This window comes from Pezoporus wallicus, unplaced genomic scaffold (genome assembly GCF_028554395.1).
Source record: "Pezoporus wallicus isolate ANWC-B61680 ecotype Strahan unplaced genomic scaffold, APGP_CSIRO_Pwel_v1 contig_7820, whole genome shotgun sequence".
NCBI lineage: Eukaryota > Metazoa > Chordata > Aves > Psittaciformes > Psittacidae > Pezoporus > Pezoporus wallicus.
This window is the reverse complement of record NW_026641900.1, coordinates 98,169-107,154: the sequence shown is the minus strand read 5'-3', so window position 1 is coordinate 107,154 and position 8,986 is coordinate 98,169.

Below are 8,986 nucleotides of genomic sequence, written 5' to 3'. Positions count from 1 at the left end.
AAGCAGATACTCTTTCTCCTTGGTCAGGTGGGACAGGGATATTTGGCAGGGCATTTTAGTATCTTCTGGCTCACAGTTCTTGTCCTCAGACACAGGGAAATCTCTGCTTCCTAATGAGCAGCACCAGGCTGGGAGAGAGAGCAAGCATATCAAAAAAGCAGTGCTGGAAATGTCTTTCAGCTTGTACAAGCTCTCCCCTTGTAGTGGGTAAGGGGCTGTTCATCAGCTGCTCCTATAACTCTTTTCTTTATGTGTGTACAAACTGTTTACATATTGAATGTTGTGCAATAAGATGAAGAAGTATTTATACTGAGATGTTTATATTAACCCTTCTGAAGCCAAGAGCACTTGTGCTAAGAGTACTTGGATCGCAAGAGCTAACTGTGGTCCAGACCCTTCTGTGGCTCAGCTTTATTATTGCAAGCAGTATGTCTGAAGTCCACGTGGCTCCTGCTGTTATTGAGGAAAGCACAAATACAAGACTTTGCAGTGGAACAACACAGTCCTGCAAGTGGAACACGTCCATCAAGAAACCCAGGCTCCAGGAAGGCAGAGAGAGGGAAAACCTCACTGATTCTGCTTTACTTACAGGGCTTTTTAGAGAGGAAAGAATCAAACAGAACCCAATTTGTCGTGAAGCAGAAGGACTCTTGGTTCATCACTTGGAAAAATGTACCAATCCCACTATTTCCCTGCTTTATGATTATGACTTTTTTCTTTCTGCAACTTTAGAAACCGTCATCACTTACATTCATTCCAAGTTTTGAAGCTAGTATTTGGATCCAGGTATCAATACTGAATGCAAATTTGGTAGAACAGAAGGTAATTCTTTGGGAAAAAAAAAAAGTATTATAGTTTTCTCCTCAGTTCACTTCCTTTCCCTGCCTATGCAGCCATGCCAGGGTCATAAGTATCCACTTCTGGATGTTTTTTAGGCATCTTTCAGACTGTCATCCATTTCTTCTGAGATACCTCATGAAGTGCCATTTCCAAATGTTATTACTCTAACATGTCTCTTTCTGGTCCTGCTGGTCCCCCGGGTCTCAGTCAACATCTGGCTGGGTGACCTGCTCCGCAGTCCCTTATGGTTTGTTTTGTAGGAGCTGATATCCTTCACCATGAAAGAAGATCAGACTCTTCCCTTTACATGAGTCTTCATTAGTGAATTGCTGTATCACGGTCCTTTTATGTTTAATCTGCTCAATTAGTTCAAATAATGAATTTACTGCCAGGGAAGTTTACAAAAGCAGATCATTTTAAATAAATACTCACTAAGTAAGTAGTCACTAAGTGCACTCGAAACCTCCATGTGCTCACCCCAGCAGGCAAAGAGCTATGCAGGGGAGTGGCTGCAGACACTGCCACTATTTCTGCGCTAGACAAGGGAAAGGAGGGCTCCAAGCTTTGGGAAATCCCTGCTTTAGTCTCAGCTGCCTTTTGGTATCAGGCATTTGTAAAGAGCTATTAACAGTTCATTCCCAGGAGAGCTGCAGGTTAGATGTTACTTGTGTACATTACCTGTCACATTAAATCTCATCTTCCATAAAGCTCTCACAAAAAGCAGAATACATTTACACGATTGTAATAAAGGCAGAATGTTTTTGGTGAATGAGGTACTACCGTTTTGCCTTAAACTAGCAATTACTGACAAAGTAGTGCATTTTATTTCTGTGTTTTGTACACAGCCCTTGGAGGTAAGGCATGTTCAATGGCATGCTTTTCTTACAAATCTGGCTTAAGCGACAATGAATTCTTTCAGGAAATATCTTTGTTCAGCTAAAGAGCTCATCTTCCAAAGCTCTGAAATTACTTGGTGTTTTGGAAGATGTTCATTCCGCAGTATTGATGGCATGCTTGCCTTTCTGCAGGTTTTTGCTCTCATCATTTTCTTTTTATCTAAAAAAACAGATAATTACATAAATTTTTAATGTAAGGTTTTAACAAAGAGACTGAAATTTCTGGTTTAAACAATCTCCTTTAGGCAGGTAAAGCATTTTCTTTTCAAGGCATCAGAATTAATACCTTGAGAATTCTTTCAAAAAAGTAAACAACAGCAGAATAAAACGAAACAGGGAAAAAATAGTTTTCATACTTCTTTACTCTGAAACTGTTAGGCTAATGCTGGAAAACCATAAAAAGTTATAAGAAAGAAGAACTTTCCTGTCTAAATTGTCTTAATTTTCCTGTGGGTCTAGTTCTGGGTAGGGTTCTTTTAAGTCCATATTGTGATTTTGAATATTGAGAGTCTCCACTATTGTCCCAGTGGGTAGCTTTCAAGGTGTGGCAAGACCTCCCTTATCAGCATAGGAAGTTTGAATGTCTTCATATTTTGTAGACCTGGACCCACTTACAGGTTTTACATGTTCTTTTCAAATAGAATTCACTTTTTTCTAGATTTTTAGAAATGCATTTTAGATACAATATTCTGTATTTATAGATTTAGAATTCTGTTTTTAGATATAATATTTTAGATATTATATATTTTAGCAATACATTTTAAATATCATGGTGCAACACAGAGCATTGGCTCTACAAAACACTCCACAGGAGAGGACACAGAGTCCCCCAGTACTTGGTGGGACATCTGGGTGCTTCAAAAGGGACACAGTGCTTATGTCCTGTGTCTAAAATCAAGAAAGATGAGCATGGATTCAGAAGAAACCCAAAACCTATCTCAGTAATACCATGAATTTTAAGGGTAGCCCTTAGCCTGTGGATTTACTTGATTTTCATTGAAATTCTAATGCCAAAAACATTAGGAAACCTACTTGCTGTCCCTTAAGCACTTCCCCCAGCCTTGGAGGAAAGGTCAAGGTTATTATCCATTGTAATCCATCATGAGGAATTTTCAGACATTCAGCAATGATGCTTTAGTCATTTTTTGTGCCACCTTAAGCTCTATGACCGCGTACTGTTTTCCAGGCAACGATAGCAGATAAACCCCTTAGTTCAAGTACCTGCTACCTGGGTCAGGAAAGCCACATCCTCCTATAACATACATATATATATATATATATACACATAAGTAAGAGAGAGGGGGCAAGACAATTTCTCAGCAGCTCTCAGAAGAAAGCTCTTTCGTGATGAAATTTTTACTTAAGAGCTCCTAAATCAATTGCTCCCAGGCAAGGGAAGGAGGAGGGAGAATGAGGAAGGCTGTATTCTCCCTGCTCAGCAGTTTCCCACTGCCCTCCTGTCCTCCCTCCCCTCCCAATCAGTAGGTTGTAGGCAGGGCCTGGGGTCAAAACAAAGAGCTGACCCCATGGCAGGGCACCTTGGGGTGCTAGAGTGGGCAGTGAGGACCTCGGCTGGTGATGCTGAAACATGTAGCTCTGGTCCCTTTCCACCATGTTTCCTTCCAGCAGGGCAAGAGCAGGGCTCCCATATCAGTTTAGCATACCAGAGACTTAGAGGGGCTTACCAGGCTGCTCTGTTTAGGGGATAAAAGATGGGAGCTTGGCAGGAATAAACATGTCACTGGGGGAGCCTGCTCCATGGGGCCTGATTTCCCTCTCGTGTCGACTTGCTGCTGGCGCAGCTCCCCAGATGCCGCAGCACTAATCCTGATTTATGCTGAGTTTTGGTGGGCACAGGACCAACCAGAGTAGCATACAGGCATGCTGCTTCCCCTCACCTGGGCACACACTGGTGCTCAGGAGGAGGGAAAACTTGTTTAGTAATTAAAGTGATTTTCTAGCTTTTTGGGTGGGTGCACATGGCTTCGTGTGAGTTTGCATCATTCAACGCTGATGGGACTCAGTGCATGTGCCAGGGAGCCTAGTGATCCCAGTGCTCAAAGCGATCAGGAACAGGAGGGATAAGCTCTGCTCTGCTGCTTCCCCTGAAGTTAGGTTAGCAAAATCAGCTGTGATTTTGAAGCACCCCTGCCTAGAAGTGTCTACAGGTCATGCTTCTCAATGCCCTCACTTTCTGCCAGGGAGGCAGCATACAGTGGCTGCACCATCCCTGAGATGCATGTTGTCTTCTAAAGCCAGTAGAGGACTGCTCACATACCTTCCTGACGGGAGCACTGGGATAAGGAGGTCATTTATTTATGGCAGCTCTGAGATGCTTGTAGGAGAGATAACAGAGCATCAAGCTCGCCCTCAGCAATAGGTTTGCTTTCAAATCTCCAGCTCTCGATTTACAAATGCAAGGCTGGCACCAGTGTTTCCATGTTGTTTTGCGCACAGCACTTAGATCTTTGGTCTTTCCCTAAGAGTAGGGGGAAAAGATTCCCAAGTTTACAAAGGGTCCTTGTGAGCTTTCCAAAGATGTCTGCTCAACAGCACTAGCGCTCCTTCAGCACCGGCCCTGGGCAGCCAGGCACACCTAGACAACGATTCATCCCACTGCCCCCATTGCACAATGCACAGAGTATTGTCTCCCCCAGATCTTGATGGAAGTCCACCAAAGGCAAATCCCTCCTGGAGGTATTTTTGGGGGGAAGTTACTGCTCACCCCCCTTCCCCACCTCTTCCCTCTGATCGGTTGTGGCAGTTTGAGCTGAGAAACCACAAGGTCCCTCGCAGATGTTTGGTAACACATCAACGGCCCGGCCCAGCACAATGTAATGCAATTCCCCCCCAATCTCCCTCAGACATTACCTAATTGATAAAGGGGCCGCCCCGCGCCGTAGCAGCTCCCTCCCCAGCTCGTGCGACACAGCAGGGCTCTGTTCCCTTTTGCCATGACATCATGCCGGCGCTTGCCACCCATGCATCATGCTGCCTGCGAGCTTCCTCTTCCACCCCAGATAAACACGGCTGAGACAAACTCCCTCAGCAACACAAGAAAAGAGCTAAAAAAAGGATTACAAAACCCCACAACTTTCTGCAGCTCCTGCCCCAGACCCTCATTCCTGCCTGGGTTGTGGTGAGAGCTGCTGGATGGGGTTTGGATGTGGAGCCCGTCTGCGGTGGCCTCCAGCTTTCCACTGTTTGCTGGCAAAATCCAGAGAGGGAAAAGGCTCAGAAGTGCAAAGTTTCTGCTATAACTGCCAGACACAAATACCAAAGTTACTCTTGCTTATACAAGTGTGCATGCATCGGTGGAGTTTCCACGGGGTCAAGTATGAGACCAAATGAGACCGTCAGGCTCAAACTGGGCAAAAACCTGGCGCTGCTTGGATGGTGGGGCTACAGCTAAGTTTGCAACAGATTTGGTTTATTTACTCTGTACCGCACCTAATGCAGGACTGGAAAACAATGTTGCACATAGAAAAATGTGTGCAAGTAGGTGCAGCAAATAAGCCGTTTTCTTATATTCTTGTTAGCAGCTTTTGATTTGAGATTGCCTCCTGAAGTAGCCCCCCTTAATGTGTAATCTATAGTGTCTTTTTGTAGTGAACTGTTCCCCCCTCCGAACTGAATTCAAGGTTATCCTTCACTGTCTAGTCTATAGATCTGTCATGAAAAGATAGCTGTGAATTCCTGATCATCCTTATCCATAGTGGGTCTTAGCAAAGTTTTCACAGAAACAGAATTACTGAAATTGCAATTATACACTGACCAAAATTATCTGTGGAATAATACAAGTAAACGTGTGGAATTTAGCAAAGAAGGTCATAAAAAAATGGACCCAAATACCTGGAAAGTTTTTTTTTCCAGATTAGGTATTTTACAAAAGGAATTCTAGTTTTGTAAAAGGTGGGGCTTCAATTCACAACACCATTTTGTTTCAAAATCAAATACACCTTTTCAAGTTATAAAAGAATCCTTCCCCCACATCATGTAATATAACCCAGAATATGCATATTTGCACACATGCACACACACACGCACACAACCATACAGAGGGAGATGCAGGGAAAGTGGGAGAGGAAAAATAGCTCCTTCTCATGTAAGTCAAAGCTAACCGTGAACAACTTTCCCCTATGGTTTCTTAGTTCTGATATCTAACAACAATAAGAAAAGTAGAGGTCAACTTTTCCCTTCTAAAGTTTACGCACAATATCCTTTTAACTCGTCCCCTGCTGAAAAACCCACAATGAACATCCAAGCTCTGAGGTCTAAATCAGTATCGATGAAACACAGGAAACAGTCAAATTTTGATCCTAAAAGCAAAAAAAAGAAGAATAACAGAGGTTCACTTCTGTTAATGCCAACTGTGTAATTAATGCTCACACATCAATTACAGGCATTAATTGCCACACACTTAATATGGGGCACTGTGGGGTTTTGAGGGATGTTTAATGAAGTGCTTGCTCAATCACCATAACATTCCTCATCCCACAATTTCTCTGGCTGCAGAGAGCAAAGCGGTTTTGCATTCAGGACTGGGTTGCCGCAGTATTTCTCTTACAAGAGAGTTATAACTCGGTGTTATAACTGCAAGCTGGCAGCATGCAGGCAACCAACAATGTTTTCCTCATTAGTTAATCCTTTCTAGCAAGAGGAAAACAGAGCTGCACGTGTGGGTGTGGGTTGCTCCAAAGCAGGACCCACTCGGGTACAGGAGCCAACACAAAAGGCTATACAGCCCCCGAACATGGACACATCACCAGGAAGAGCACTGCATCTGCTTGCAACTTAAACCCCTTGGTGTTTCACTCCCATTGCGGGAACACAGGACAGATGAGCTAGACACAAACAAGATCTTATTTTCCTCCTCTCTCTTGTACTCGAGGAGAACATGGCCATAACTCCACTGGGAAGAAACAACCCCACAGCTAATCTTCCTCCTCCTCAGGACAGTTTGTTGAAATTAGTGAAAGGATGCAGACGTTGTGCAGGCTGCTTGATAAGAGTTATAAGCACTGGTTTGTTATTATTAACGAGAGGGAGCATAACTTTGCTGTCTCCAATGATTTTAAAACACAACATTCTCCCTCACAGCTATCTCCCTACCTACTCTATTTACATTAAATAGATGCATGAGTAAGTGTGGGGATGTACATATGAAGGGAAAATAAATCGCTTCCAAGGGGAGGGTGTTTTGTCTATTGTGTACATTTTTGAGGAATGTGGCAATACAAACCACAAAATAAAAAATGAGAACAACTCAGAAAGCACCACCAGAACTCAAAAAAAACCCCACAAAAACCAACAAAGAAACAGCAGAGCCTGGGGGTACAGGCAGCTTGTTTTCCTTGAAATACAAACACATGAAATCATAGAATCACAGAACGGTTTGGGTGGGAAGGGACCTTAAAAATAATCTAGCTACAACCCCTAAAGTACATGTATTGGTTAACAAAGTGTATCGAGGATTACCCAAGCTTGCATGTTGAGCATCATATAATGAATGGGATGGGTAATTTCATAGAATCATAGCATAATAGAATGGTTTGTGTTGAAAGGGCCCTCAAAGCTCATCAGCTCTGACCCCCTGCCACAGGCAGGGATACCTTCCACTAGAGCAGGTTGCTCCAAGCCCCATCCAACCTGGCCTTGAACACTGCCAGGAATGGGGCAGCCACAGCTTCTCTGGGCACCCTCACAGGGAAGGATTTTTTCCTATTATCTCATCTAACTCTCCCTTCTGTCAGCTAATTTCACCTTAATCCTTCTTAGATGCCCCTGACACTAAAATCAAGCTGCTACTTATTTGATAGTTCAGCTCAAATTATAGCTTAAAGGCAACGCCAGCAGCAGAGTATCACCAGTGCTGCTTTACGAGTGACAAATCAATGTCTGCTCAGGCAGGTTCCCCATTGCATCCCATTGCACCCCATTGCCTAGGGCACTCCTGATGCTGAGAGCAAGTGTTGAGTATGCAAGCACTGGCATGATCCATTTTCTTCAGCTGTCCTCAGGGTGAGATATTTGACATGGATTGAGGCTGCGGCTGCTCTGAGGCAGACCAGGAGACTGTCTCTGTATTTCACATCACCCCAAGCACCACAGGATCCCTGACTTGAGGCTCCTTGGAGCTGTGGTAACAGAGATAACGGGCTGTCGTCATCTCTGTCAGCTAGAATAGATGGAAGTGGAAAAATCCTTTGGCTTAACATTGATCGGGCACTTGCTGAATGTGCAGGGAAAGTAGAAAGATGGAGGGCAGCGACTAACAACGGGAGGAGGTAAAACTAGGATATCTGATTTCATAGGCTCTTGATGTCTTTTTTCTTTCCCATTGGCTTGTCAGCTTTGCTACATTTATTTATATCCCAAACAGGTAATTCTACTGCTGCCATTTGTTCTTTGGCCAAACAGCACCTAAAAAGGAACTTCGTGCTGTTGTTACAATTACTGTTGTATTAAGCACCAATTCATCATTAACTATGGTATGTTTTTGGAGACAGCTTTGGGCATAGATGATTCTAATTTAGTTCTAGGAAATTCAATACCAATTGTAAGTTCAGCACAGTTCAAGTTACAAAAGTCTATCTGTAACATAGAGTGAAAATGACATAATGACATGAAGTTTTAAGAAGAACGTATCCGAATGGAGTGAAATCCAAGCAGAATCTGCCTTCAGAATACAAAATTTATAGTTAATGGAGCGTAAATCTTCTATGGCTGTTATTCTTTAAGACATATAAAATTACTGAAAATACATCTCATTCTGTCCAGCAGATGTGTTGCAAAAACATTGGCAGCACAGACTTTGTAACCACACTTCTCTGTGGCGTGTGCTGGTAGGGCAGTGTGGGAGCTAGGCTGCAGGCGATGCACACCTCAAGGCAATGCAAACCAGCAATCCACTATTTCCTACTGTGTCACGCAGCACATAACTATTTCCTTATTATTATTTGTTTTCTTTCCAAAAGGTAAACATGAAAACAGTGTAGTCTGAATTGTATGGCTTTTTTTTACATTACATAGAAAAAAATGATGTCTAACTAATGGATATTAATTCTGCTCTTTTTGAAAGGCGATGCAGGTTATCTAGCACTGACATGCATGAATCCTGACACAATTACTGGGATTTCATTTAATTTATTTAGTATTTTTCTCTTTTTTTCACTATTTCTTTAATAGGTTCTAAAGTATTTCTTTCCCACATGCAGGACATCTTGGGCCAAGTCCTGTACTCTCTTAGA